The 18,262-nt window shown below is 46.6% G+C and overlaps 2 long non-coding RNA genes across 2 annotated transcripts in view; both read left to right on the top strand.

Annotated features, from left to right (window-relative positions):
* LOC308590191 overlaps positions 1-18,262 on the top strand; it is a 113,327-nt gene that overhangs the window by 23,622 nt on the left and 71,443 nt on the right. The gene's annotated exons all lie outside the window — the stretch shown is intronic.
* LOC308591564 lies at positions 13,043-17,472 on the top strand. Its single transcript, XR_014010189.1, has 3 exons — positions 13,043-13,276; positions 14,473-14,915; positions 16,802-17,472. It is a non-coding gene; the product is annotated as an uncharacterized lncRNA (long non-coding RNA).

The following is an 18,262-nucleotide window of genomic DNA, read 5'->3' on the forward strand; positions in this document are numbered from 1 at the left end:
CAGGCAGTAAAACTTGACTTAGTTGCAGTGATTAAATTATTAAGTTGTTGGTATAGGAGCAGCAACCAGCTCAGACCTCCTCACATTGCTGAGCTTCTTAGGCCAACTGGAGGGGAACAAGCCTTGATTATCTAGTCCCTCCCAAGGTGAGCTAAGCTTGCTCTATGGCATTAACCCCTTCATGCATTAATTAGACTTGAGCATGTTGGTTATATGAGGCTTTTTGGTTTCTTAGAATTCCTGACCAACACTGGGTATGAGGTTGCTAGAACACACATAAGAAGGAAGAGTAGGAGTGAGAGCTGAAGCTCAGTGGCAGAGTGCATGCTCTGTCTGCAGAAGGTCCCAGGTTCAATCCCGGGCACCTTCAGTAGGGTAGTCAGATGGATGAAGAAGCTAGTGTTCATGTACCTTTAATTGTAGAAGAGGAATCTCAGCAGGTGTGCCTTATGTGAAAACTGGCTACACTGGCTGAAATTCCTTCTTCATAACAATTAAAGGTGCAGGAGCCCTGTCCTCTTCTTCCATCTCACCCCTCCTAATCTGCAGGGAGGACTGGGAAAGTTGCCGATAATAAGCTAGATGGTCTGTTGGTCTAAAGTAGCTTCCTGTAACCCCATTTCCTGCTGCCACTGTTGTGAAATGCTCTTCTGCTTCCAGAATACATTAGGTCCACCGAGAAAGGGAGGGTGTTGCAGCATTGTGAGAAGGACTTAGGCTGGGGGAAGATAGAGGAGCAAATGTAATAGGGACTGAGTTTGAGCATAATGGGGGAAACGACTTGTCACTGCTACCCTTCTTGCTTTTTCCAAAGGGGAAGTAAGTGTTCCTGAGCACCTGTAGAATGCATTTCTTTTGTGATGGGCAAGGTGGCCTCACCTGTAGACACAGGGAACTGTGGAACTGGCTTGTCCATCTAGGGTGGTGGCCTACAAGTGCCATATTGCCCTAGGCACCTTTCTTCTCAACTAAGAGTCTTTGGTCTGATCCAGGCAGGACTTTCCTTATACTCACTGGGCTGCAGAAAGGAGGAAGTAGTGGGGATGCACTGGGAAGCACCTAAGGACAGGAGACAGGCCCTGTTGTGTTTCAGGTGTGCCCACCTGATACTTTCAGGAGCAGTGGCCTATGAGATGCACTTTCCCTAAACTCCCCATGCAGCTGCAGACCTCGTTTTTTGAAGTAGGATAGTGAGACAGAAAAGAGGATACCTTTAACATGGTCCACCCCCACCACTTAATGGATCCAAATGGTTTCCAAAGAGTAGTAGGAGGTGTTTTATCCCATGTTGATGCCCTCTTAGCTGATTCCCTGGTGGCCCGCTGGAATGCGGAGTTAACCAGGACTATCGACTGGCTCCGAAGCACCCTCTCCGATTGCATGGAGCCTGGAGAGCCCCATGGTTTCCCCCAGAGCTGAGGGCGATGAAAACAGCAGCAGGAGACTCTTTTCAGGTGGTTCGCAATCTAACGGAACCACCTCCACCATTGGGGCCTGGTGAGGACTAATAAATGTTAATTAACTAATCCAGAATGCAGCAGTTAGACTGGTGTCTGGGAATGGCTGCCGAGACCATATAACACCGGTCCTGAAAGCCTACATTGGCTCCCAGCAGGCTTCCGGGTACAATTCAAAGTGTTGGTGCTGACCTTTAAAGCCCTAAACAGCCTCGGCCCAGTATGGAGCATCTCCACCCCCATCGTTCAGCCAGGACATCGAGGTCCAGCTCTGAGGGTCTTCAGGCGGTTCCCTCACTGTGAGAAGTGAGGTTACAGGGAACCAGGCAGAGGGCCTTCTCGGTAGTGGCGCCCACCCTGTGGAACGCCTTCCCACCAGATGTCAAGGAAATAAACAACTATCTGACTATTAGAAAACATCTGAAGGCAGTCCTGTATCAGAAAACTTTTCATGTCTGACGTTTTACAATTTTTAATATGTGCTATAAGCTGCCCAGAGTGGTCACCTGCAAAATAGCAACTGTCTGGAAGCTCAAAGTGCCTTGAATTTCATATGCATGATCCATAATTTGAGTGCATGCCCCAAACTGGTCACAGATTCTTTGCTTGAAGAAGAAGACAAAGAAGAAAGCTTTAGTGGTGATGTTTAAAAAGTCTGCCCAGGCCACAGAAATGCCCCTCCCCTGTAACCCTCTTCTGAGGCGCACGGTGATGCAAAGAATCATGCAGTCTCAAGGGCTCTCTCTTGGAAGATGGAGCAAGCAGCTGCTCCAGAGGGCAGGACTCAAACCAATGGATTCAAATTAAAATGAAAGGAGACTGCAGCCAAACATTAGGAAGAACTTTCTGACAGTAAGAGCTGCTTGACAGTGAAACAGGCTACCTCAGAAAGTGCTGGACTCTCTTTCTTGGGAGGGTTTTAAACAGAGGTTGGACGGCCATCTGTCAGGAATTCTTGAGCTGTGATTCCTGCACTGCAAGGGGTTGGACTAGATAACTCTTGAGATCCCTTCCAACCCTACAATTCTATGATTCCATTTTGCTATCCCTGCAGCTGTCTCTTTTCGGTGAACCAGCTGGAGCACAATGTACTTGTGGGGGGAAATATGTGTGTGTGTGTGTGTGTGTGTGTGTGTGTGTGTGTGTGTGTGTATGACTCTGTGCATTTCCATTCCCAGCTCTGCTCTGAAGGCTGACAAATCTGTTGAACCCTTGCCAGCTTGGATTGGAAAACCAGTTTGCCCCATAACCTTGCAGAGGCTGACAACTCTTGGCCAAGGTGGCTCTGTGAGGTGGCAGCTGAGCTGCACTTCAACGCTGGCATCCTTCAACATATTCCACTGCATCTGGGGGAAGCAGGCCAATTTAGGAAGGGCAGGGCCAGCCATGTGGCACACACAACCCTGCCCCCCCAACACCTTGCCAACACACCCTGCCACTCTCACCTCAGACAGCTGCCTCACTCTGGCCAATGGTAGTGAAGGCCCCGCCAGCCATGCTTTTATGCAGGGCCAGGGAAGAACTTCTTCCACTGACTAGTTTCCCCCTTGAGGAATGAGGCTGGAACAGACGCCTGCATTAAAACAAGGGGTTGCTGCTGCATAACGGTACAGCAGTAGAATAGGGTGGTCAGTGTCAGATGGGGGACGATGCTGAACTCTTGCCCCCATCTGTTTCATCCCTCTCCCTGGCCACATTCACATCAACTGGCCACTGAAGACCAGAAATAAGCTTGGCTTGGGGAGAGGAAATGGTGAGAAGGAAATGACTTAGAGCAGGGGGGAAGAGACCCGTTTTGAGGGACACATTCCCTTCTGGGCAACCTTCTGAAGGCCAAATGCCAGCGGTGCATAGAGTAACAAATGTGAATGTTATCTTTGTACAGTTTCAACACAACATTCACACACCCTTCGCTCTCCTCCACCCAAGCAAGCATCCTTTCCGACCAGCCAAAAACACTCAAGGGGGGTTCCAAGCAAGGCCAGTGACTTGGGGAGAGTTCTGAGGGCCAGACAGAGAGGTCTGCAGGGCCACATTTGGCCCCTGATCCTGAGGTTCCTCGTCCCTGGATTAGGGGCAAAGGCTGCAAAGGGGTACAGCAATAGGGAAAGAGCATAAAAAGATCCCTGCAGGATCAGGCCAGAGGCCCGTCCAGTTCAGCATCCTCTTTTGTCAGTGGCCCACCAGATGCCTCTGGGAAGCCCACAAGTAGGACATGAGCCCAAGAGCATGCCCTCATTCATGCTCCCCACAACTGATACTCAGAGGCGTATTGTGACAAGTAGCCATTCACAGCCTGATCGGTCATGAATTTGTCTAATCCCCTTTTAAAGCATCATTGGATAACCTCAGGTTCCAGTATTATGAGAGGAGGAGAAAAAATTCTCTCTGCACCATACCATGCATAATATTATACAACTCAATCATGTCTTGGGATTGGGAAATCAGTCCATTTTGGTTTTTATCGGACTCTTGCTTTTCTGGTCCTAAATTCAGTTCTCACCATTTTCACATCCATTGCATAGCTGTAAACTTTTCCCTTTTCTTACAAGGAATCCTATTCAGAATAAGGGAATTTCCCTTTTAAAAAGGGAAAAGTTGACCACTATGATCCATTGGTGATTTTTTTTTTAAGTCCTCAAGAAATTTCCCCAGCCTTTAGGCGTTACTTTCTCATTAATATACATGTTTGCGTGCAATCTTTCCTATTATACATATTTTTGCAAAGCAGTGTTCCCTACTACAATGCATTTGTGTATGCTATTTGCACTAGCATGCACATTTTTATGTGCACTTTACTCTGGCGTGTGCATTTTTATGCACCGCACTCGGCTGGGGAACTGCATTGCAACATTGGCAAAAGTGCAAATTTCAAAGAATAGCTGTCTCGGGTCGCATGTTGTTTCAGAAAGTGCAAATTAGGTAAATTTGTGAACTGAATTGATTTCTCCCCATCCCTAACCATGCTCCCCATTATTTGCCTTTCCCCTCTCAACTAAACAGTCCCTGACATTGCAACCTTTCTCCATAACAGAGATGCTCCAGCCCCTTGGCCATTTTGGTTGCTCTGTTCTATACATTTGTTAAGAGAAGGATGCAGCACTCATGTCCTTCCACCGCTATCCTCCCCCCCATCCCCCGAAATCATCCCACCCACCTGGCAACCTTTGCTCAAAGGTGTGGGTCTTGTTGCAGCGATGCTTCTTCTCACTGTCCTTCAGGGCAGACCCTTAACTCCCTGGCTCATTCAGCTTTGCTCTACCAGTGACTGTGCAAAGCACAGCAGAGGAAAGCTAACCTTGGTGTGTACTAGCTACCCTCTCTAGCAGGGCTTAAACTTGTCCTCATTGCCTGTGAGGAGCAAGGATCCCAGAGGGATGCAAGTACCTGATGCAGCACCTGATTCAACTGCACACAGCCAACACAGGCATGTGCTGCCTCTGTCATTCAGCAGCTTCTGGTAAGAACAAATAAGCCCTAGAAACTTCTAGGTGACCAGTTCATTGGCCATTCATCCTGATGATGTTTGCAGAGAGGTCAGGTGGAAACAAGTGTTATTCCACACTTTCTAGTGCATTTCCTTTCTGCAAAAAGTGGGAAGTGGGTTTGTCCAGCAATACCTCCCAGTCAACTCTAATTGCGTGGTGTGAATCTGTCAGTATGTAATTGAATCACCTGAAAACCTGACAGTCTGCAAGCGCCCACTGTCCCTCCAGGTAAACTAATCAACAGCCATTTGCAGTTCTTGAGGAGGTTAGGATCCACCGCTTCGCTTTTGCATGTCGAACCCTTTTTGCACACGGTCAAGTACAGCCTTGCTATGGGCTCCCTATTCAATTTTGCACATGGAGCTTGCCTTCCTCCTGCAAATATTCCCCCACATGCACTGTGGTGGGAAACTTTAAAAGTACTCTATCTGCAATTGCTTGTGGTGCTCAGCCTTTCTTCTGGAATACCACCAGCCCTTCTCCATCCAGATTATTGACATTGCTCCCCTTTATTCTAGATAGAAACTTTCACTGGAGGAAGACTTATTTGAGCCCACCAACCACAGTCTGCCTTCAAGCAGCCCCACCTGCCTGGTTATATCTGGCCCAGGGGGTGGCACTGATTATCAGCTTCCTCCGCCTCAGTACCTGTAGAATTCAACAGAGAGGAAGATGGGGACAACACTAGAATGAGTTGGCCCTGCCTGTCATGGGCTCTGGCTTTGCCTGTCTCTGCCTATCATTTGCTCTGGCTCCACCTACTGTTGGCCCTCCTGCTTTGAAACCTACCAGCTCTAATACTCATCAGCCACCACTGGGAACTTCATATCCTTGCCCCCACTGCACCATCTCATTCATAGAATTGTACACTTGGAAGGAACCTTGAGAGCCATCTAGTCCAATCCCCTGCAATGCAGAAATCTCAACATGTGTTTCCCCATCTAATTTGAAACCATATTGGACCCTGTTTAGTTTTGCAAACATGCTAGCAGTTTTAGTGCTGCACTAGGGTGCCCTTTCAAAGGGATACTCCTAGACAGATTGCTCAGGTAGTTTACCCTTCCTATCTCCTATCTCCTTTCCCATTGCCTCCTCTCTGTGTTTGTTATTTTCTTTAGATCTTCTCAGAAATCTCAGGGAACCTGAGGCCTTGTGATTTCCGCTTCAACCCACTCTTGCAGTTTGGGCTCACTTTGGGAGGCTACTTGGTACCAAGCTTAGAAAAATGTAGATGCTACAAATGGTGGCGATTATTATAACTGGGGAAGCACAGATACAGCCAGTATCAGTTCCCATAATAACTGCAATGCTGTCTCAAATCACAAAATGTGCTTCTGGCTGCATTTCACTGACTTTTGTGAATGATTGCAAGTGCTTGCATGACCAAGAATGGCTTGGGACCATTCAGGTATAGGACAAAGGTCCTCTCAGAAGCATCTTCAAAGCACTTTGTACATTACCAGGGCAGTATATTCAGCTTGCTCATTTGCCACCAGACTGGTTCACATGTGCATGGGGAGGAGCCGTGGCTCGCTGGTCGAGCATCTGGAGGTCCTGGGTTTAATCCTCAGCATCTCCTGGTAGGCCTGGGGGAGACTCCTTCCTGAAACCCTGGAGAGCTGCTACCAGTCAGTGTAGACAATTCTGAGCAAGGTGGACCAATGGTCTGACTCAGTATAAGGCAGCTTCCTGTGTTCCTAATTGGTTTGTTGCAATCTGACATGATGGATCGCATGCATGACCAGGCCGCTGCAATTCCCACAGACAGAACTTCCATGATACCTTAGCCACAAAGGCTCTTCAGTGGAATCAGTTTACACATGCACAGCTGTCAGTCATAAAAACTTGCTTCACACATGTACGTTCAGTGAATGCAACACCAAACAATGCTCGCCCCATGGTGGGCAAAAGATTCCTGCATTGCAGGGGGTTAGGCTATATGACCCTTGTGCTTCCAACAATTCTACAATCCTATGAATTTAAGGTTTGGGTAGGTTGATATTTGAGAAGGTTCTCTCTCAGGAAATCTGTTTCCAAGCCTGGAGTGGCTTTCTTTCTGGAGTGAATCTTTCTCCCTGCCTTTGGAAGGTGAAACCCTTCAGCTAGTAAGAACTCAGGCTCAGGGGCTGTTCTTGAGATTTTTCAGTTGGGGCTGGGAGGCAAATGGAGCCAGGCAGAGAGCTGGGCGATTTTGTGCTCAAGCTTAGTTGGAAGTAGCTGGTGGGGAGGGAGCAGCTGCTCTCTTTGGGACTCTGATGCAGGATCAGCAGTAGTTTTCCTGCCTGCTGCAGGAGTCTCTTTGCTTTCACTTGCTTGCATGTTTGTAAATAAAACAGAGATGACAAAGACATTCGAAGCCTCCAGTGTTCTTTTTTCCAAGGGAAATAGAAGACAAGTAACCCCCCTAATCATGTCTTAGCTAGACTACTGCAATCATATCCTTTCTGCTTTTCTCTTGTCTCACCTTGGGCTCATCCAGGGGGTCACTATAGTTGGGTGGAATCACATAATGAGAAATTCAGGTTGCACAATTATAGTTGTTTTGGAGGGCTTGTGCAACAACCCTGCTTCCCCAAAATATCAGACTTTTTGCAATAAGGAAAGCGATGGGAATAACTGGAAAGTTTGGGAATAACCCTTGCTTTGATGCAGCGCCATCTATTCTCTCTGCAAACAAATCAGGAGGAAGACCTGGAAGTGCCCCTTGTTCCCTAGCCTATAGCCAGCTCTTGGCTGCCCAAACCGTTTACCTTTCCCCTTTGACAATGTGCAGTGCCTTCAAAAATCCCCCCTCCCACTGCCTTCCTGTCTGTTCTTGGTGGATCCAGCCCAGCTGCCTTCTTCATTTTGCTGTCCTTGGCCATGCCTCCTCCTCATCTCTCTGCTCTTCTAGTTTGATAAACAAAGGATGAGGAACCTAGTGCCCTCCTGCTGTTGCTGGGCCACAATTCCCATCATCCCTGATAGGCCATGCTGGCTGAGGCTGATGGGACTTGTGAGTTTAACAGCATCTGGAGGGTCACAGGTTCCCCACCCCTGCGATAAACCCTGGCTCATGACTTTCACGTCTCCAGCTCCACCACCTGCAGCCACCCAAAACTCTCCTGCTCTTTCAAAAGACATCATCCTTCTTTGCTGCCCAGATGTGTGGAACCGCTGTGCAGAACACTGCATGAGGTTACCACTTACTTACTTACAATCCCTCTTCAGAGGCCACTTATTCCATGAATTCTGTGGCACAACCCTCTAGTTTCCCATATACTACTGCAGGGGTTGCTGTCAGGAGTGCGTGCAGGAGCTGGGCCCTGTGACCAGTAGGTCTTTGCAGGAATGGGGCCTTCTTAAGTTCGTTCTGGAGAGGCAAGGCACAGGTGAGACCGCTTGGTAACTCATTGCACCTGGTGGCTAGAGCCGGAAGGGATATAAGGTCAGCATTTCCCTTCGGCTCTTTGCCACAGCAACACGTTTCCTGCCTCGCTGCGTTTAGCTTCTTGCTTCCTGATCCTCAGACCTCGACTTCTTGACTCCTTGCTTCTTGACCCTCGGACCCTTGGCTTCTGGACTCTCGTTCCTGCTCCCACCCCATCTTGCCCCCGGTCTCAACGTCCTCAGCTGGGACTTCGATTGCCCATAGACAGTTGCCAGCTTGGTGCCAGCTTGGTGCCCACAGACATCCATGCACCTGCCGAAATCTTCCCTGGTGCTTGCAGGATCCCCTCTCCTTGCTGAAATTAGCCTTGAAAGCAGCTGTCTGTTGTAGTCAATAGAATAGGTTGTGGTGTGGGTGTCTGTTACCCTGACAGTTTCTCCACCTTGCAAACGTGGCTCACAGGCTCCCAAAAGTCTAATGCCCCCTGCACTCCTGTAAATAAGCCTAAATAAGTTCATCTGAAACAGAGCAGTTTGCATTTAGCCTTGCCTCTGTTCCCTCTTCCTCCTCCGCATCTCCCCAGAATTGATTTTATGGGCAGGGAGCTGTTATGTGCCTGGTAAAGTACCAGGCACATCCATGGTGCGCTAGGTAGGGCATTTCCACACCATGATCTATGGTGGATTCATTGCTCCCCATACCTGCAAGTCCTGCACCATCATCCACACAAACACCATCCTCATCAAAATGTTGCCCTGTATTATTTTCCCATTTACACTGGATTCACCATTTCTTCAGAAAATCTGATTAATTAAAAAAAATAAATCATGGTAAATCTGGGTTAAACTCAGAGTTGGTGGGATGGGATTTTGACAAGAGCAATGCCAAGTGGACGCTGCGACAAATTTGCAGGGATGAGCAACACTCGGTGCACAATAAATGGCGTACGAAAGCATTGATAGATGATAGATAGATAGATAGATTAGATATAGATAGATAGATAGATATTAGCCCTGAGCTTCTAATCATTTGGGAGAACAAGAGAGCTCTTAACAATGCATTCAGCTGCCAGTCATCAAGGATACACTAATGAACTGCAGGGAAATCGAATGACACAGATGTACGAAAGATGCACGTAGGAAAAGGCCACATTTCAAGGTCTGCCCTTTCAAAACTGCCTGTTGCCCAACGCTGACACTGCAGTTCATATTTTTGAGCGGAATGAGGAGGGGGAGTGGGGGGGTGAGGGTCATCCACACAGCCTAGAACCAGTTTGGGATGGTTGTGAGAAGGGACATTTTGTTGATTCTGCCGGGCTCAGGAATCGGCGGAAGAATGTTGAGACTGGGGTTCAGTCGCGTGTGAAGCAATAGGGATTCCAGCCAAGCCAAGGCACTGATGAAGTTTCTTGGGGAACCTGCCAAAGGCAGATTGGATGAAGAGAAACACACACACACACACACACTCCTTTTGCTGCCCAGCATTTGCTATAAAAGGAAGTCTCTTGCTTTTTAATCCCATCTCCTTCCAGCTCCAACCCTGGGTTTCTGCAGCCACTCACTTAACAGAGATGTTCCAAGTTTCACTACTCATTGCCATTGCTTGGCCCAGTTCCTGTTTCTACTCGTCCCCCCACCCACCCGCCAGCCCTGCTCCTCTGCCAGCTCCATCGATCCCATTATAAAGTGACTGCATTAGCCACTTTATCAGATGAACACATTAAAAAAAAAAAAGGAGCAGAGAGGTTTCAAGAAAATAAGTCTGGAACTTCTTCAAATCCACACCCTACTCTAAATCAACAAGCTCCGCCAGTTAGGAAGTGAAAAAACCCTAACCTGTCTGTCCGCTTAAACCCACCAAAATTAATTTCACTTGGATCAATTACAGCTGGTCCAGCAAAAGAGATAATCTTTCCAACTGGAGTCAAAGTAGCAAAAATGCGACACCAACATTCAACCACTCAACAGACTTCTGTCATTTCCCTTCCAGCTTCAGAGAATCTACATTTTGCCCATGAGTGTCAAACCAGACTAGAAAAGGAACATATATGTATTTAAAGTCTAGCAACCAGCATGAAGTGTTCAGGTGCCCAGTTCAACACAATGCCTCCCTACCACAAGGCCTAGTATTCCATTTGCATTTTTGGATTAAGAGAGAGAGAATCCCACAGTAAATATTAGGCTTTATCTACATCTTTTTGTACACCCTAATTAAAACAACACAGCAGCACATTAAGTGCACTCTTGAGATCTATCTATCTATTTGTCTTACTCATTTTACAAGTTTTTGTCATTGGACACGTATACAAGACTAGCCTCTACCAAATGTCCAGGATTTTAGGCCTGGGGCTCCAGAAGTAACTTAATATACACGCTTGACCAAGATAGGGAGATTCTGCACTTCTGGGCAGCATTGATGGGGGTCAGGATTGTATTAGTCTGCTTAACGAGGGTCGTTCATTCTTCTAGCCCATCTGCATGGGGGAAGAGAGAATGGCACTGCCCTCAAAGCCACTAAGACGTCTTACGAATTCTGCTTTCCAAATTGAATTTGACACAATAAGTCCCCAAAAGTTACAGACCTGAATGTGACTGGACACCTGATCTGTGTGCTTTACTTGGTGACACTTTTCCTCTGCAAAACTTGATCATGCACCCCATTGCAGAGGGGGAGAAAGAAGGGGCAACCCTGCTAGGATGATTTATTTATTTTTACCACCCTCTCCCTTTTCCTCAGCATTCTGACAAACTCTCTCTGCTGACCCTAATTCTTCCCAAATCCCCTAGAGAGGGTCTCTGTTCTCTGGACCACCCAGAAAGGAGAAAATTGCAGCTCTCAGCAGAAGCCGCTTCTTTTCCACCTAGGGCTTTTGAAAGATTTCCCCAGCCTCCCCAAAGGAACTCCCCCCTGCCCAAAACACAAATACACACACACACACCCTTGCAAAACTGGCAAATGGTGCTGCTTCCAAAATGTCAAAGGGGGGGAGGGTGTCCCAGCTCATCCCATCCCATCCTCCATTTGCAAGAACCCCCAAAAGGTGCCTCCCTCTGGGTGCCCAAGCTTTGCAACACCAGCTCTGTACTGGTGAAGGTTAAACACGCCCAACTCTTCTGCAGTGCCCAGCAATTTCCCCCCATCTCTTTCCCTCTGCTCCTCTCCCGCTTCAGCATCACTTACAGTCCTGGAGGTGATTTCCCATCCTTTCCGGTGGGGGGGTCATCATGGGCCTTTGGGATGGTGCCCCGCAGCCTGCCAAGATCTCTTTCTCTCTCTTCTTCCCCCCTTTCACCGGTGCTCTGATGCTCCTCTTGACTTTGCCACAGGGAAAAAAAACTCCCTGCACATCTCTCTCTCGCCTTCTGCATTCTGTTCCCTGGAAGCCGGTAGCGGCAGCAGCAGCAGCAGCAGCAGCAGCAAACCCTCTCGCAGTTCAGCTTGAGAAGTTCCTTCCTTGCAAAGAAGGGGAGGGATTTAAAAAACGGCACAGAAGGCAAGCTGAGCTTTGCAGGGGTTTCCAGGTGCAAAGGAGGTGAGGTGGCTCTCCCCTACTCTGCCTCGCTCCTCATCCATAAAAGAGCTTCTTTCTGCACACTTGGCAGGGGGCTGGGTGTCCCCTCTTCAGTTTCTGCCCCACAAAACCAAAATAATAATTAGTGCCACCAACCTCCTCTTTCCCGCATGCTTGTGCAAGTGCACACACACACACACACACACACACACACACACACACACACACACACACTTTCCAGCTGTCAACCAATGGAACTTTGAGCAGACTTATGCTAATGAAATCCTTGGTGTCTTTATTAACCAGCAAATATTGTCACGGGCAAACTGCAGAGAGGGGCTCTCTGCTTTCCAGATTTCACCAGCACATGCAAATATGTGAATAGCTCTCCAGAGCTTGCTTGCCTTTTTGGCCCCCAAGGCAGGTAAGAAGGATTTTGCCTCATTAAGTGAAATGTTAAAAGCAGCTTTTATTAACACGCACACATTCAGCAGATAGCAAGGCTTTGGGCATGGCCAGTGCCACAGAGGCCAACAAAACAGGGCAACTGCCAGGGCCCAAACCTTGTTAAGGGGCTCAGCTGCTGATTGGAGCAACCTCATTCTTTTCCTTGGGGAAGGTCTGTAGTTCAGGAAGCACCTAAGAGCCTTACTGCTGGATCAAGTCAGCGGCCCACCTAGTCCAGCATTCTGGGTTCAAATTTTATTTTTAATTTTTTATAAGATATTTATTAAGATTTTCAAAATTTTACAAAAGAAAAATAGAAAAAAGAAAAATACAAAATAAAAGTAATTAAAAACATCTCAATCTTTCCATTACTTATTTTTCATTAGCTTGTTTCCCGGACCTCCTCACACCTCCCTTTTTTGTATTCCAATTCAGTTTGTTGGTTCAGCAAATCCTTCCCCTCTTTATTTATCCTAATCTTTAATCTTAAAATATTGTAACATTAAGTCTTTACCTATTAGTAATCCATTTTCCATATTCCCTTATAGTATTGCAGCTAAAAACCACTTAGTTTCTATCCAACATCATTCTAACATTCATTAATTTTACAATATTTCTGTAAATAGTCTTTAAATTTCTTCCAATCTTCCTCCACAGACTCTTCTCCCTGGTCTCGGATTCTGCCAGTCATTTCCGCCAATTCCATATAGTCCTGGGTTCAAATTTTAGTTCGGCCATGCAGGGGCTTAGTGGACCCACTCACTATCTCTCGATTTACCCTTCCTTTCAAGATTATGGTGAGGGTAATCATGGTCCTTGTTTTATGGAGGGCAGTCCTCTATTTGAAAAGCTGTGTCTGGCCCAAGTCCAGTTTAAAGTAAAAAAAGAACCACTGGAAGGAAAAGCAGGAGGGGCCTTCGAAGTTGCCCATCACCAGTGAGCAGCACCTGGACCACTGACTAGGCAGGCCAACAGGTCACCTGGTAACAGTTTTCCCACTCTAGTGAGTCATATTGCATTTCTGTTTAAATTAATCTCTAAATTTGCACCTATGCATGTGAATTAGCATGTGGACATTTTTTAAAGCAAATTGGTGTCCCTGAAGATCAAATGGACCTCATCCACTATATGGAACTGCCCTGCGGAAGCATGTGGCACCAATATAACAAATCTTTGGGAGGCGGTTTTGATCAGAGGCTTGATTTGGCCTAGCTCAGAGCTAAACTGATCTTACCCATTACACAACTGTGTTCCACCCCATAATGACCACTACATGCTCAGATCTCAGCATGCCTCTGCTGCTCTCCCCAGGCTGCCTGGGTGCCAAAGATAAGTACAAAGCACTTGTGTGGGTCAGGTGCTAGGTCCGAACCCTGAGAGGAGCCCTACGACTTTCAAAGTTACATAGGAGAATTTGGCCTAGGGCTGCTTTTCCCATTACAGAGCCCATGGCCCAAACACTCAACTGCATTCAGACTTCTGTGGAATTCAGCCCCTTCCTTGTTGAATTTCTTGTAATTGGTGAAGACCTTATTTCAGCAGCCATTTAAATTTAATTTTATGGTTAATTTTAACAGATCTTATCACTGTTGTAGCTTTTTGGTAGCCTTATTGTACACCGCTTAGAAACTATGTCATTAAGCAGTAATTGTTGGAATAATAATAATAATATATTAAATTTGTATACCACCCCCCATCCAAAGATCCATAACAGGAAAACACAAAATGAGAACTCAAAACACATAACTAAAACAGAAAATACAAACAAACCATAATCCCCCTCCCATAAACATATTATTTACCGGTAATATTATTAAATACACAGGTGGGTGGGCATAGCTGATGAGTCTAACTGTACACAAATGGAAAACACAGTCTTCTTTGTTTATTTACAGTGATGCTTTTGATGTACACAATATTTTAAAAGGCAGTGAACGGGTGGAGGGGAAAGGAATGTCATAGTGGTGGAGCCAGCAGGCAGAGGTTACCGGGCAAGAGGGGATGAGCCAGATCTCCAACAAATTGTCTCATTTTCTGGCAGACTAACTGTGTCTTTAACAGCTGCACCACAAACAGAAATGCATCCAGTGCAGCCGTTCCTGGCAGGGAGGTGCAGTGATAGGGAAAACTTCACTTACTGAATTCCAGCTTGTCATCGTTCAGCTGCCAGAATTATTATTATTTCTTTGAACCCTGCAGTGACCCAGACATGTGCCCAGCCCTTTCAAAGAAAATTGCCAGCTGTCCTGGTTGTGTCAAGATAATCCAGAAAAATAGCTATTGTGGCCTGAATAACATCAAGTAAAGGGAAATGTCCCAAATTTTTAATACTTGAAAATAGCAACGATGAGTCTTTTAAGAAAACCTAACGGCACACCTTCCACCCCTAAAACATGCTGCCCTGTTATGTGAGAAAGCAGAGTTTCTTCCCATGAGGTAGCTGCTATACTACTTCGTCAAGAAGAATACACAGATGTTGTGATGAGGGCGGCAGCCATTTTGTTCACATAGTCAGTGAAGCTCTGAAGGAGGCACTGCACCTCTGCCTTCCCGCTCAAACAATAAAAAGCCATCAAGGCTGCCCCAAGGTGTTTTGTTGTCCCAGGCAGAACAGCAAATGGTGCTCCCCTCCCCAAGTCAAGGTGCATTCATTTTTTTTAATACATTTTTATTAAAGTTTCACAAATTTTAAACAGACACAAAAACACAAACAAACACAACACAAATAACAAGTATAGTTTCAAATCCATGTTTTCTTAACATCTTTCCCTGACTTCCCCACACCTCCCCTTCTTGTATTCCAATTCCAATAGTTAGTTCAGCAAGTTCTTGTCCCCAGCTTTTACCTTATTATTATACTTAATTCATCTCAATTAACCAATTTTAACTTATAGACCTCAATTTAAACAACAATACTCATTCTTTACACCCTTTTCTAAGGTCGACCCAAATTCCCTTCCACGAATTTCCCAATTTTTATATTAATTGCAAAACAAAATAACAAAAAAACAACATATAATTATACACCCTTTGGATTCCAAAGCTCTCACCCCCCCTTTCCCGGTTTCGATCCCCAAAAAATGTCCATCAGTCCATCAACTATCAGCCTGGAGATCTCACGTCCGAGGCCCTCAAATCTCTCTCAGTCCCTCTCTGCCGGTTTTTTTGGTAGTCCTTTATATCTCGGAGAAGCTCTGTCCCAATAGGGTCTATGTTTCTTCCAACCAGACCTCCATGTTCAAAAGTGGAGCCCAAATCTTGTTTCTTATTGCTTTTAAGTCCAAATATCTCAAATGTCCCAAAAGCTCCAACTTTCGCCTTGATCAGATTTGTAATCCACAGGTCTTCAGGTCTCCCCATAGGGAGATCCCTCCATTCTTCATTCTCTAATTCAAACCAAGCTCTCATCATCCAGATCTTGTTTTTCTTAGCATCTATCTTAGCAGGCCTCTGGCTCTCCTTTGTCGTCTGCGGCATTTCAGCTCCTCCTTCCCACTCCTCTGAAACAGCACATATCTCTTCTTGATCAGCTGCATAGGTTTCTTGAGTCAAGTCCTTGACACATTCAACAAGTTTGTTTACTTTTAAATTCAAAATTGTAGCATTTGTAGCCAAAACTTCACTCTGACCTTGTAACTTTCCCAAGAGAAAAAACATTCTATCCAGCTCAGCTTGTATTTTTCCACCTGCAGCCATTGTAATGTCTCAGAACCCTCTCTAGAGGGATTCTAGTTACTTAATATTCCTTCCAACTCCAATCCAACATTCAAGTTAATTTGTTTCTATTCTTTATTTTCAACAGTTTAAAGTCAAATTGTAACAAAAATAACCAGCAAAGATAGCAGAAACCAATTTTTTTCCCCTTTCCAACTTTGACAGCTAATTTGACAGCTGTCAAACTCTTTATGTCTCCTCAGCAGGGTCTCTCGCGGATCACTCCCGGGTCCCGGGGGGTTGCACTTCGGCTCTTAAAAACAGTTCTTATCCTCCAGCAAAGTTACTTATATTGCCAAGTCGTGGAATTAATAGCTTTTATCCCGTAAAGAGAAGGATGTTCTCTCAACCTTAGTTATCAATTCTTGCTTTAATTTGTCTACAGAAAGGGGAGACGGACTTCCTTTTAGCGCCTCCCCCGATCGTGCCGAATTCAAAAAAAAGATTTTTAGTTCCAATTTCCGTACTACTCACGGGTTGTTACTTTTACAGTCCAAATGTTCAAAGAAAGAAGTCAGCGCTCTCCGGCCATGGCATGCGGCTTCACTCCGTAGAAGAAGCGGTCTACTCTCAGCACCACGCCACTCTCCGTCCCCTGCTCCGAAGCCTTTAAAAAGGCTTCTTCGCGGGTCAGGGGGGCGCAAATGTTGCCCGCCGAGTCACCAAGTCCACAGGCTTCAGCGCCTGTGGTTTCTGAGGGTCCCCGCGTCGCCGCGGCGGCAGGACCCGTCTTCCACAGAGCCAATTCCCTCCGGAGCTCGGAGGGAATCCGCCATTAGCCTTTCGCACTAACCCGGAAGTTCCCCAAGTCAAGGTGCATTCATTTACAAGGCCCTCAACAACTCGGGCTCAGGATATCTCAAGGACCACTTGATCCCTTATATCCCAGTCTGATCACTGAGGTCTTGTGGAGGGTGCCGGTCTAATCTTAGTCACATGACAAAGACTTTCTTGTTCCAGCAGGCATTTGAAGGCAGTGTTTGGTTTTATGATGCCTTTTTATTGTTTTATTCTCTTATGTGGTTCATTTTTATTCACGTCACTTATAAATGCTAATGACTAAGCAGTATGTAAATACCATAAATAAATAAAGAGTTTGTGTCCAAGTTTGGTCGAGTTATTTTGGCGTCTGAGACAGAAAAGGCCACAAACACAGCTCCCTGAGAGTAAAAATATAACAGCAATAAGTTGAATTACCCACAGAGTCCAAAAAACGTTGTAAGAATCTAACCATAGTGCTTCAGTTGGAGGATAAGAGGCCAGGCACAAACTTTCCTCTATAACCAGGCACTTGGCCTTTAACAATCTGTGGACTTTTAGAAGTGGATGGGATGTTTTTAATGCTCCATCCTTGGTTTTACTGTATCTGTGTAGAGGAGTTTTTGTGTTTTTTTAGTTGTTTTTTGTAAGTTGCTTTGGGTTGCCTTGAGCAAGATAAAATGACTAACAAATTGAAAACAACAACAATGCTATCAGTGGATTTCGAGTGGTAAGGAGTGAAACCTAGTAGGGATTTGGCCTGGATCATTTGGTCACCTCTGGAGGTGGAGCCTGGGCTTTTTGTTTGCGGGGGGGGGGGGTTGAGAACGTGAGAGGGGCTTGATGGCTTTTGATGCAGCAAGAGTTGCAAAATCAGACAGGGGATGAAAAGGAGTGGGAAATTAACACTTGCCTTGGCTTTTCATTCAGCGAAATCCCCAAAACTGAATTTGAGGCTGCAAAACTGAATGGGCAAGTAAAATATCTGATGTTTAGCAACACTGACACTGTTAACACGAACATAGTCTAACACAGTGTTTCCCAAACTTTTTTGGGCAACGGCACACCTGTTTACTGAAAAAAAATCTCGCGGCACACCACCATTAAAGCCCCGCCCCGTGACGTCAGTGCGCAGCGTCACGCCGGGAGGGACGCACGAAAGTGAAAGTTTTTTCCCTCCCCCCTCAGTCCCTCGCTCGGAATTCAGCTCGTTTGGGGCATCGCTCCGGCTGCTCCCTCTCCCGCCGCGCAGGAGCAATGCCTCTCTCTGGCTCTCCCTCTGCGCAGGCTGAGGGAGGGAGGGAGGTGCGCGTGTGACCCGTCTCTGCTGGGAGACCAAACCCAGCGAGGCAGAGTCGCGCGGAGGCGCCCAGGCAGCGCTGCCGGCTGCGAGGAGGAGCGCCAGGCAGCAGCAGGAGGCGCGGCCTCTCCTCGCCGCCGCCGCCCCGCCTCTCGCCGCCAGACTCGCCCGCCTCCCTCCAGGCATCTCGCGGCACACGAGGCAACGTCTCACGGC

The sequence above is a fragment of the Podarcis bocagei genome (assembly GCF_964188305.1).
Source record: "Podarcis bocagei genome assembly, chromosome: 7".
Taxonomy (NCBI): Eukaryota; Metazoa; Chordata; class Lepidosauria; order Squamata; family Lacertidae; genus Podarcis; species Podarcis bocagei.